Source organism: Octopus bimaculoides, chromosome 6 (genome assembly GCF_001194135.2).
Source record: "Octopus bimaculoides isolate UCB-OBI-ISO-001 chromosome 6, ASM119413v2, whole genome shotgun sequence".
Classification (NCBI taxonomy): Eukaryota; Metazoa; Mollusca; class Cephalopoda; order Octopoda; family Octopodidae; genus Octopus; species Octopus bimaculoides.
The window spans coordinates 109,427,929-109,440,876 of NC_068986.1; the positions used below are offsets into that span (position 1 = coordinate 109,427,929).

The window sequence follows — 12,948 nt, forward strand, 5'->3', positions numbered from 1 at the left end:
GCTTCCTAGTACAGAGTGTACTCGGTGCTTTTGTTATGCCACCAGCATCAGTGAAGTTACCAAGTAACTTGCAAGACTACAAACCCTGAGAGAGGTAGCTTGATGTTAGGGGTTGAGGGGGTCAAAATATGAGAGAAGGGACCAGCACAGAATAGTATTTGATTTAAATATTTCATCAATCATAAAAGGATAGAAAGCAGAGTCAACCATAAAAATAAAATTAAACAAATAGAAACAAAAAGGGAAAACAAAGCAAAATGTAATTTTAATAAAAAATAAGACAAGTTGTTAATGATAATAAAATGTTCTAAAGTGATTTCATTGAGTGCTTTATTGATATTTCTGGAAGAAACTAACAAAATGTAAAATTGCAAAAACAACAAAAAAAAAATCTAAAATGAATAGATAACTAACGAGGTGCTTAAGTAAAAAGAACCTGCAACAACTAACGAAGAATAAAATTTGTAAAAAAATAGATTTGAGAAATTGAGTGAAATGCAGAACAAATCAATTGTAAAGCAAGAAATTGATTTTAAATGAGAGAGAGAGGGAGAGAGAAGTAGAGATGTACAAACAAAAGAGGAAAAGTAATTTAGCAACATGTAAATAACTAATTAATAAATATAAATGAAATATTTTGATTTTTTTTTAATGTAAAAATGTTTGAGGTTTTTTTTGTTATTTTGCTTTTTCTTTCCTCTCTTTTGTCTCTTCAATAAATTAAAACAACTTAAGAATTCACACCAAAAAAAAAAAAAAAAAGTTAGAAATAGAACTTAGAAATGAGAAACAGAAAGAATAAAAGATCAGTTCCATGTAAATGTCATTGTGGAGATCATCCGTCAATCAAGTTTCCTGTGTCTGTGGAGACAATGGCACCATAATTATTGGTATTGCTTCGAACAGAGTCTACCTGCCTGGCATCGCCTTTGGAATCATTCTTCAGAACATTGGCAACAAATGGCTGAAAGATCAGAAATATCACAATCAGTCAATTTGAATTACAACATAAATGGACAAGTAGAAATGAACAAAATCGATCTATATTATAATATGATAATATTAGATGCTTCTGTCTGTATGTCTCTCTCTCTCTATCTCTCACTCTATTATAACCACAAAAAAAAAGGCCATAAATATTTCACTCTCTAATGCAACAATAGTCTTTGAGACTGATGACGAGCAAAGACTCAGAAACATGTCTCTGGATGCAGATGTAGCTGGGTAGAGGTGCTTGTCTCCCCCTTGTAAACATAAGGACACAGGGAATGTGTCAAGGCCGACAGGAAGCGGTGCAGCTTCTTAGGTCTAACCAACAGTAGTATTATTCCCTGCAGGGGACTGTCACATTAAGTTGACAGCACACAACTACTTCATCGTATCGCTACTGCATAAATCTCTCTGAGAGATTTAGAAATATATTATTTCTAAATATATTATTATTTTCCACTTAAATGTTTGTTGATATACAAACAACAATTGTGAATTTCTTTTAAAAAAGGGCATGAAAACATTGACCTCAACAGAATTTGAAGCCAGGACATACAGACAGATGAGATACCACTACGTATTTTGCTTGGCATGCTAACAATTCTTACAGCTCACCACTGTTCTGGAACTGCAGAAAAGGTTTTAACACTGACATCAGATCTCAATCAGTTTAACATCAGGTTTCATATTTCAGGATCTTTACAGAGCATCACACAACATTTGTCATTGGTTCAAATCCAGTCTGGCGCTTGTTTACACACACCCAGAGATAAGAGAGTTGATGGTGATTGCAGATCAAACCACACAAGATGCAGTGGAGATGTGGTTTTAAAAACATTTCATCACTGAAGGAATATATAATAAATGTCATTTTAACTTACCTTAACGGGTTCTGTCTGTCGGGAATCAGCAGTTAGATGCTACAACAGAGAACAGAGAGAGAGAGATAAAGAGAGAGAAGGAAAGATACAGAAAGACAAACAGAAATAGAGAGAGAGAGAGAGAGAGAGAGAGAGAGTAAAAGAAAGAGAGACAACTAAATTTACAATGACAATTTTCCACCAATACCAAAATGTGAAAAGAGAAGTCAAGAGGCATCCTTAATTCATCACACAGCGTTTATAATGCAAGATTCAGCAACTGGCACATACCAGCAAAACTCATTTCATACGCATATACACACATGTACACATGCTTGTATATGTGCGTACACACACACACACATGCTTGTATATGTGCGTACACACACGTACACACACAACTACCACTAAAGGAAGCAGCTTAACCCCAAGAGCAGATAACTGGGGTGAAGCAAATGAAAAGATTAGAAGATGTGCAACATCCAACTCTATAACACTAGAATGAAATGAATGAAAATGACCCCAAAACCTTCCTGATATACTTTTCTATTCTGTTGTGTTTATCAGGAACAACAAAAACAAAAGGGCCAGTTAGGGGTTCATATATTTCAGCCATCTGATCGACTCAAGCAGAACAAATGCAACATCATCATCATCATCGTCGTTTAATGTCCGCTTTCCATGCTGGCATGGGTTGGACAGTTTGACTGAGGACTGGCGAGGTTTCTACAGCTGGATGCCCTTCCTAATGCCAACCACTAAGACTAATGGGTGATTTTATATTTGGTCCCTCAGTTTGTTGCTTTTTAGACCTATGTGAAGGCAAATGGCTCAGTGGTTAGGGTATTTGACTCATGGTCATAAGGTCGAGGGTTCGATTCCTGGCAGTGCCTTGTGTCCTTGAGCAAGACACTTCATATCACATTGCTCTACTCCACTCAGCTGGCAAGAACAAGTCAACTGGAACCTTCATCATCGTAACCGGCTGAGTGTCAGTTTTCTCACCTATGTCTTTTTCTATTCTCAACCACATGGTTTCAGGTTCAGCCCAACTGTGTAGCACCTTCAACAAATATCTCTACTCTAGCCCCAAATCAACCAAAGCCTTGTGAGTGAATTTGACACATTGAAACTGGAAGGGGCCATTTGTGTGCATATGGACACAAACTGTAGAGTAGTTTAAAAAATAAATAACAGTATTTAATACTCTCTCTCCTTCCCTCTCTGTCTGTCTGTCCATTTCCTTTATATATATATAGCAATTAGAAAATGGAGGACAATATGCTGCACCCAACAACTTGCAGACAGTGTATCCCGTTGAATTAATCAACTTAATTTGTAATTAAAGTGACAAAAAACCACAAAGTACAAGTGTTTATGACAAACCATGTTATATTGACAACCGGGTTTTCTAATTGCTATATAAATTTAGGGTAAAACAAGCCCCCCCCCCACCTCCCTTTTACCCTGCCATCGCTAAAATAGAAGGCTAGATACATTGAATAACATGGTTCTTGGTGTACTGCAGATAAAGTGTTATGTCTCAACGCTGCTGCTATCTAGCACCTTCGGATGATCTCTACTCAACCACTACACAACTGCTACTCAACATTCCTACCACTGCCAGACTACCTCTATTTATATGTCTTGGGAGATCCTACTTCTTCGCCTGGGGGCGTTGACACAACATAAAGAAATAAACAGGTTTGGCATGGTTGGAAGGTCTGCTCCATCAGGGTGATTTGGGGATAAACAACATCAACAATTAAATCTCAGCGAGTATGAGCATATTTTTATAGCGCTTGTGTTTGAGAAGAGACAAATCTCTGGGCAGATAGATCTCAGAACAAGGTTAGTTACATTGGGAGATTAGAGATGTACTGGATTAATTGAAAGGTTTAGAAGATTAAGGAAAAGACAAAAAAAACCAGTGGTCTATCTAGCTAATCTAACATACTATGAAATGTTGGATCAGGAGAAAGACTGGACAGTTGAGTGAATGAGGATAAAAGAATCTTGGGCGATCCTTCGGTACAAGTTCTCTAAATGTCAAACCGTTTGACAATCGTTCAGACGTTAATCAGTGACAGCTGAGAAACCCATCCCTTAAGAACACATGCCAGTTATCTCTCTTTCCCCCTACTCTCTCGCTATCTCTTAAAAACACATGTCACTTAGAATTAGAGATAGAGAGAGAAAGCGAGTGATAAGTGACATGTGTTTTTAAGAGAGAGAGAGAGAGAGAGAGAGAGAGAGAAAGAGAGAGAGAGAGAAAGAGAAAGAGTGCCTGCTGTCTGCTACCTGCTGACTAACGCCCTTTCCCTCTTTCTTTACGGAATTGATGTAAACAAAGACATGTTGACCAGCTGACTACTGGTTGGCAAATAGCGCACTACTATCGAATGATCGCCGAATCTTGGTTAACTGAAAAGTTACAACACTACGATCAAAGTACTTCATTCTCAATGAAAGAGTCCATGTGGCTGTAAATAGGTACCATCAGTTGTTTAGCTCTAGCACAGTTCTGGCTGAACCTATCATAAAAGATGTCCCAGCCATAACCATCTCGTTAAATTTGTCATCCCCACCATTTTTATCTCTTCTTGGTTCCACCTTGATCACCCCCACCTTCTCTCCTAATATGAGTAGTCATATGACCCATCTACAGTTAGAAACCTGCTGTTCCGGTCCCTTCCCTTCTACTTTAACCCCTTGTTGCTAAAGGTAAAGTTGCATCCCTTGGGGTTTGTAGCCTTGCAGGCTGCATAGCAACTTCACTAGTGCTGGTACCGTAAAAAAAAAAAAAAAAAAAAAAAAAAAAAAAAAAAAAAGGCACCCAGTACAATACGAAGGACATCCAGCCATAGAAACCCTGTTAAACTAGACGATGGAGCAGGATGTAATTCTTGGACCTGTCAGACCCTGTCAAACTATCCAACCATGCCAGTATGAAGATGATGGTAATGTCTACAAGACTATATCACCTTGTTACTTTCTCTCTTGAAGACAGTAGAGCGAGATTTGAGAAGATATGTGTGCTGCTACATCTAGCAACTCAAGTGATCATGTAGTGGCTCCCCTTGCCAGCCTGAAATACTCTGAGCCAAGTAATTTGCAGTAGGGAAGTAGAAGATTCAAGATGTACAATAACTTGATGAAGTCAATCCCATACCCCCAGCTGCCTGGAAAAGCTTAACAGTGGTATGTTCAAAGGAGAGAAAGATGAGGCTCTTGTCCACTTCCTGGTCATCATCATCATCGTTTAACGTCCGCTTTCCATGCTGGCATGGGTTGGACGGTTCGACTGGGGTCTGGGAAGCCAGGAGGCTGCCCCAGGCTCCAGTCTGATTTGGCAGTGTTTCTACATCTGGATGCCCTTCAATTTCCATTTGATTTTGATGTACTTGACTGAATAGGTCTCCTCAAGCACAGCATGTCGCCCTATAATCCAAGGTACTTTTGAGTGGGCTGGGGCTGGCAACTACAGCTGTGAACTCACTTTATTTGCCGGGTCTTCGCAGTCACAGCATATCTCCAGTGATCTCAGTCTTCCGTCATTGCCTCTGCGAGGCCCAACGTCCAAAGGTCAAATATTTTAAGTATTGAAGAATAAGAGTTAATGTTTTGGTAGATGTATTAAAAAGGAGTGTATTATTTTCTGATGTGATTCTGTATCGAAATGATTCATGGTACATACAAGATTTATGGCTGAATAAATGGAATAATAAAAGGAGAGAGAGAGAGAGAGAGAGAGAGAGAGAGAGAGAGAGAGAGAGAGAGAACACACAAACAAGACAGAAAGCCAAGACAAATATATAATAGAGAAAGAGAGAGAATGTGTGCAGGAGAGAACACATATGTGAATATCTATGATAGAGAAAATGATACATAGGAGAAGAAAACAGAAAATGTCACCAAGTTTGAATGGTAGTTTTTACAATATTATTAGCACTTATATCATTGAACATTGTGTCTTTGTATTCATTTGTTGTCACATTCCTGGTATTAATTAATCCCTGGCAGTATTCCTTTATTTGCTTCTGAAATTTGTAGGACATATAAACATAAGTTTTCTGTGAGGATATGAAGAAGGAAACTAGAAGATATGAGTGGTCTCAAGGAATTGATGATGGAACTGATGAAGGAAGGAACTAACAGCACCAAACTGCAACCAGAAACAAGCTGCCACCAAATATTTGGCTAAGAACCAATGTCCAAAACAAAACACAACAGAAAAACAATAAAAATATAAAATAACCAAGAGTTTGTGAAATTCAGTTTGGAAGTTCTGCTGGAGAATCCTTAATGGTTAAACTGATTTAAAAGGAGAATCCTTAATGGTTAAACTGATTTAAAAACAAACAAATTAGGGAACAAAAATATCAATTTAAGTAAATTATGACAATTAGAAGTTTGAAAATAAAATAATATTTGAAAATTGTAATTAAGCAATCTTCTGAACATATTTCTATAAATATAATTCTATAAATGTAATTTTCTGAACATACTTCTATAAATGTAAAGAATAAAATATTTTGAATGACACAACAAATTCACTATAATACAAACAGTGGACTATAACCAGACAATGAATGATTAAATTACAACAGTTCTTACAGTCCATTGTTTGTATTATAGTGAATTTGTTGTGTCATTCAAAACATTTTATTCTTTACAAACAGTACACAATGCTTCAAGCAAACTACCATACTCTCCTATCTATAAATGTAATTTTCTGAACATATTTCTATAAATGTAATTTATTGAATTACTCCGAGTCCCGAGAAACATGGATGTTAAATGATGAGGAGTTCCCAACATTTTATTGAATCTGAAATAATCATTTATTTCATCCACTTTAACACAAGACTATTGATTATTGTATTATATAAATATGACAGTGCATGACATAGTGGTTTGAGTGTTGGATTCCTGATTGTAAGATTGCAGTTTCGATTCTTGGACTGGGCAGTGCATAGTGTTCTTGAACAAAACACTTCACTTCATGTTATTCCAGTCCACTCAACTGGTAAAAAGGAGTAATCCAGCAATGGACTGGCATCCCATTCAGGAAGGAATATATAGACAAGAGAAACTGGGGAATCAGCCCTATACTTCTTACAAAGTAATGTGGACTAACCATTATTATATAAATGTTAAGTAATATTTCTAATATGTCTAAATTAGTCACACTAAGTGTCTAACGGTCAACAAGTTATTGTTGTTACTGCATAGATCTGATCATTTAAGTCTGAACAGACCTTTTGATCAAAAGGTTGACTAACAATCATATCCACTTCACTTGATAGATTATGATAATATAATAATCTACATCACTTAATAAATTATGATAATCTAATCTACATCACTTAATAAATTATGATAATCTAATCTACATCACTTAATAAATTATGATAATCTAACAGTGAAATTCCTAAGATTCCTTCTATAATGTTAATTGCAGATGAATCTTGGTAAGATAAGAATGAAACACAAAATTACATTTCCATTAGAAATACAACACAATCTGGTTGTGTTGATCACACATTTTCATATCGATTATATATTTTTGAAGTGACAGTGAAGTTGAAATAAAGTATTTAGTGAATGATAAATGTTTTGTTTAAAGTACAGTTTAGGATAAAACAAAACTATGGAAGGACAATGTCACTAACATGAAAACCAAGATAGAACCAATGAATAAGTTTCTATAATAATAATGATAATAATAATAATCAAAACCCTACAAGAAATTTTTGAGGTGTCCCAGAAAGAAGTCACTGTAGTAAGGTGTAACTTTGGAGAAAAAAAAAATAGAAGATAATACATTTCAGATGAATGAATATGTTAATAATGCTTTAAGAATTGAAATAAAATAAACCATACACCTAATGAGAAAACTGAGGATTTAGAAAATGTTAGTGCAAAATCACCATGAAATAAATTATTTATATTGCCGTGAATTGCTTATCTAATGAAACCTGACCCAAAATCCTTCAAAGAATTGTATATAAATGCGTGTATTTATGGGAGTGGCGAACTATGGTTACATACCTGGTACAATGCTTCATCATCTGAATCCGTTGGAGCACGCTTAAAGAGGTTGAAAAATAAGAGAAGAATGAAGGAGGGTACCAAGAGACATCAAAAAGATGTTACAAGTGAGATTAAAAGATGATGGTAATGGATAATTGTCATCATGCAGCTGAAAGGACTCAAGGCATGCATATAGACCAACTCCATTAAATGAACCAACTCCATGCAGATGCACTAAACTCCATTAAAAGCTTGCACCAGCCTTTCCACAAAAGACACCAATAATCAACAGAAAATGCCGTAATAGAGATTTAATTACCAACGACAGTCTTGATTAATTAAAAAGTAATATTTGTTAAATTAATTCTATTTTTATTTGAAATGGTGAAAAAAAAAAAATGTTGTGGACAATGAATCAGAATTATTGGTTGAGGTAAACAATAGGACTACAAGACCATATTCTTCACTTATTAGATATTTGCCTGAATATTAATTAATATAGATAAATGAAATAAGACAAATGACCTTTTAGTATTTAATTGTGGTTCTTTAGGGTCTGAGTTCAAATTCAGCAAAAGACAACATTGCTTTTTGCCCTTTTGTGGTTTGCGAAAATAAGTACCAGTAAAATATTGGAGTCAATAAATTCTACAGTTGTTCCCTGACGCTGATCGATGATTCACTGCTGGGTACCTCTGATCCCTGAAGATCATCCTGCAGGTTACCCAGACTTGTGTATAGATAAATACATATAAATAAATGAAAGACAGCATTTTGCATTTGAAATGATGGTGCTGGGGCCACATAAATATTATCCATGCCAGTGCTGGGGCCACATAAAGTGCCTCAGTGCCATTGCCACATAAGGTGCACCTGTGTTGGTGCCATGTATAAAGCACCCAACACACTCTGTAAAGGGGTTGATATTAGGAAAAGCATCCAACCATAGAACCAAAGTCAAATATGACTAGAGCCTGGTCCAAGTCGCCAGCTTTGGTCAAACCATCCAACCCATGCCAGCATGGAAAATGAACATTAAAAAAAGATGATGATGATGAGGGCATCATCAGTCTCTAAAATTGGAATAATTTTATTTAGAGTGAAGAAGTATGGTTGTGTGTTTCAGAAGCTCATTTCACCAGGACAGGTTCCAGGTTCAGTCCCACTGCATGACAACACCTTGGGCAAGTACCTTCTACTATAGCCTCAGGCTGACCAAAGGTTTGTCAGTTAAATTTGGTATAGACACAACGTAAAAGCCCATCACAGGGATTGATCTGTCACCTAGTTTAATACCCTTTGGCCTGGTACATTGGGTACATTTAGCAGGGTTCACTGTTACAAGGCCAGATCTTCAGTTAGAGAACAGTTTCTCCCTTTCTCCTACCAATCTCATGAACCTTAAAAAGATTCATGGACACTGCTTTTCCTCCGGTGACTACATCATATATGATACAACTTTTTATGTGAATTAGTTGCTTCAGATTTAGACAATACAAACCCTCAAAATCTTAAGTTTTTAGGGGAATTAGAAAACATTTCTTGCTGTTTTTGTCCTTTTTTTTTTTTCACAAATATTAACCATCAAATATGCTTTAAACTGAAACATCTTTGGTCTACATTATCTTTTAATATTTTATACCAATATGGCAATAGAACTAGCAGAATCCATAGCAGCATTTCGTCAGTCATTATGTTCAAATTCTGCCGAGGTTGACTTTGCCTTTCATCTTTTCAGGGTTGATAAAATAAGTACCAGTTGAGCACTGGCATTGATATAATCGACTTATCCTGCCCACCAACACCAAATTGTTGGCCTTGTGCCAAAATTTGAAACCAATATTTCATACCAACAAAGGCTGTGATGTTGAGCATTAGCTACCATTTCGGTTCCACATCAATCCTGAATGAGTAAACCTAAGATCAATAGCACCCCACCCATGTCCAACCTGTCATTTTTCAACAAAATGTATTTACAACTACAATATTGAATGTGTCATATTTAAAGAAAATATGGTAAGATTTTAAGGACATTTACTTGCTATTTCTAGCAGACTGAAAAACCATATAAAGGATCACTCATTTGCTCATTATAGCCTTTAGTTTTGTCCTCATTTGAGATCAAATCCTACTAGGGTTGATTTTGTCTTTCATCCCCTCCAGGGTTGATTAAAGGAATATCACTAACAAAATACATTTCAAAGAAACACATCAGTTCTCTACAAGACTTGGTCTTCAAACTCTTTTAAAAGACAATCCAATATTTTATACACAAACAGAGAGGATAGGTCATTGTGACATGCTGAACGAGATACAAGATTTAATTCCATCCATGACACACACTCTTGATTTTACAATACTTTTCATTCCTCTGGAATTGTCAAAAAGAAAAAAAAATAACAACACAAACATGAGGACCAAATTTATCACAAAACCATTAAAAACACTGACATTCTGGTGCCAAAGACTGAAATCAGTTTTCCATGCAAGGATCACAATGTGGTGAATAAGTTATTGGAAAGTCAAATCTCTGATGATCTTGGATTTGGATTTTGAAAATAAACCGTTCCACTTAAATTACAAGGCTATGAATCTGGTCAGTCAACAGTGAAATTAGCGTTAATATATCTGGTACAACTAATGAGGGGAGCAATAAAAATCTAACTAGAAATCATTGTCAATAACTAAAATTGTTTTCATTTTCTTTTTCCAGCAAGTACAGAAAATAACTCTGGACATGTTTCTGCCTTATTAAGATCTCATCGGAGGGTTATTTATTTATATTACATCCTGTGAACAGCATTGTTTGTTATGGGTTTTCAATGGACCAGTCTGTGATTCATTGAAGTTTTGATGACAAGAGAGAGAAGGGAATGTTTGTAGAACTCACAGAATATTCAAGACAAACTGTTTAAACACCCGTTTATCAGCTTTTTCACTGGTACTTACATCTATCAACGCTATTTATCATTGAATGAGATAAATATACATTATAATTATACACATGTGTGTGTGTGTGCATATGTGTACATACATGGGATCTATTTTAAAATGGGGGCACCAGTATTTTCTTAACGAAACACTAACGAAACACTTTGAAACTTGGGACACTGGTAGAATGTGTCATATAAAACATCTTTTACTCTTAGTCTTCTTAACAAAAAAAAGGAATTCGCAAGTTATTCCATGTTAAAGTTGTCGTATTTCTGTAATTTCAACCAATCACTGACGTTTTTTCAGCTCAATAGAGTTACTGCTGGGCGGTCATAAAAATGTTATTCCCTGTGACATATTTCATCCGGTTTAATCGTAATTTATATGCATATATTGGGTTTGTTGGGATGGTCATAACTGGAAAACCTTTGATAGCAGATTCCACTGCATTAGCTCTGACTTGTGGGTAAATGGCAGTCCCCAGTGTCTCTACCCCCACCCAGTAAGCCAGTCTGGTATAGCTTTGTTCTAAAACCAAGAAAGAAGCAAAAAGGGTTTAAGAAGAGTTTACTCTGTGTGTGTGTGTGTGTGTGTGTTAAGATTAGGAAAGTATCTATATTTATTTGCTGTAATATATTATATAGGATCAGATTCTTTGATCATATCAGTAATCTGTTAAATTACGCTGACCATATAAAAAGAAATGTTGGGAAGCATTAGTCTTGAAGAAAGTATAAGAAAGCGGCACATTGAGAATGAAGACAGCCAAAGACAAGGGTGAGTATTTGAAGCCAGCACGAAAACCAATACACGAAGCAAGCACAAATACAATACATACAAGACAATTGGTTAAATAATACATCATTAATGAAACATTGATAGCCACATATATAAACATTCCTCTGTTGATTCAAGTTGTAACTTGTTGAACAAGAAATAACAAACATATATTGATAACTGTGGTACACATGCAGCTATAGATGTATATAGGATATATGTGTGTATATGATTATATATAGATTGCTAATTGTATACATTTGTAGATATATATAATAACAGCACATTTATTGGTATAGATGTATTTACGATATATATATGTATTTATTTCTGTGTTCACTGAGGTACCATGCACCTTCGTAAACGTGTATTATGTGAGTGTATATGATAAATATATATATATGTGTGATAGAATTTGAAATAAAAAGTCCTTGCTACAATATTATATATTTGAAAAAAAATGGATGGAAAATGGCATTTCTGATCATTTTTCCTTTTTAATAATTAGATGTTTATAAATTAGGTGTTTATAGATCAACAGCTAATAATTTATAAGCTAATTATTAAATGGAGAAATTGCCAGAAAAGCCATGTCTATTCATTTTTTTCAATTATATACACACACACATATATATATAATGTATATATAGTGTAATGATGCGTGGCTTTCAGAATGCTTTTAAAGTGTGTTTTGTAATGCCTGGTTCATTACATATCCAGGAAGAATACCAAACCTGAAGAACAAAATCATCAAAGAATTAACAGGAATATCTTAAATACAAAATTCTCAAGTTGCTAGACTTGATACAGTTGAAGAAATTGGTAAGTGGTATATAAAAGAAACTCTTATGGAATTGTAAAAAATGAAAATTTTAAGTAATCTTGTAACAGAATATGGCTCCCATCCCAAATATTTATTAAACTTTTGAAGGAATTGGCAAGCGATCAGAATCCATCACAAGCCTTAGAGAATAGGGTTGCACTTCTAATATATTGTGTTTCTCAAAAATGCTTTCAACGTACCATAATTGTTTCTTTTTTTCCAGAATGGAATTAAATATTATTGGAGACTTTTTGTTTCACTAACCAAATTTTCTTCAAATACACAAAATTTGAGGAAACTAAAAGTTGATTCTTGAAAAGTCTGAGCAATTTCTCATCATTAACCAAATCTCCTGACAAAAGATTGCTAAGACTAAAATTGTCTTTACATTTTTAGTATTTTTTCTTCCATTTTTTTTTTTTTTCAAATGTCAATTTTGAATGTTTCAAAAATATTTTATTAAATAACCATTTCTGAGCACCATTGGATGCTTATTGAGTTCTTTTTGAGAACTTTTTGGAGCCCATT

At 35.0% G+C, this 12,948-nt stretch overlaps 1 long non-coding RNA gene across 1 annotated transcript; it reads right to left on the reverse strand.

Annotated features, from left to right (window-relative positions):
• Window positions 1–313: 313 nt before the first annotated feature.
• Window positions 314–11,022, reverse strand: LOC106873762 (uncharacterized). The gene is made up of 3 exons (XR_001409910.2): window positions 7,905–11,022; window positions 1,872–1,910; window positions 314–964 (listed from the first exon to the last, which is right to left on the reverse strand). It is a non-coding gene; the product is annotated as an uncharacterized LOC106873762 (long non-coding RNA).
• Window positions 11,023–12,948: the final 1,926 nt, after the last annotated feature.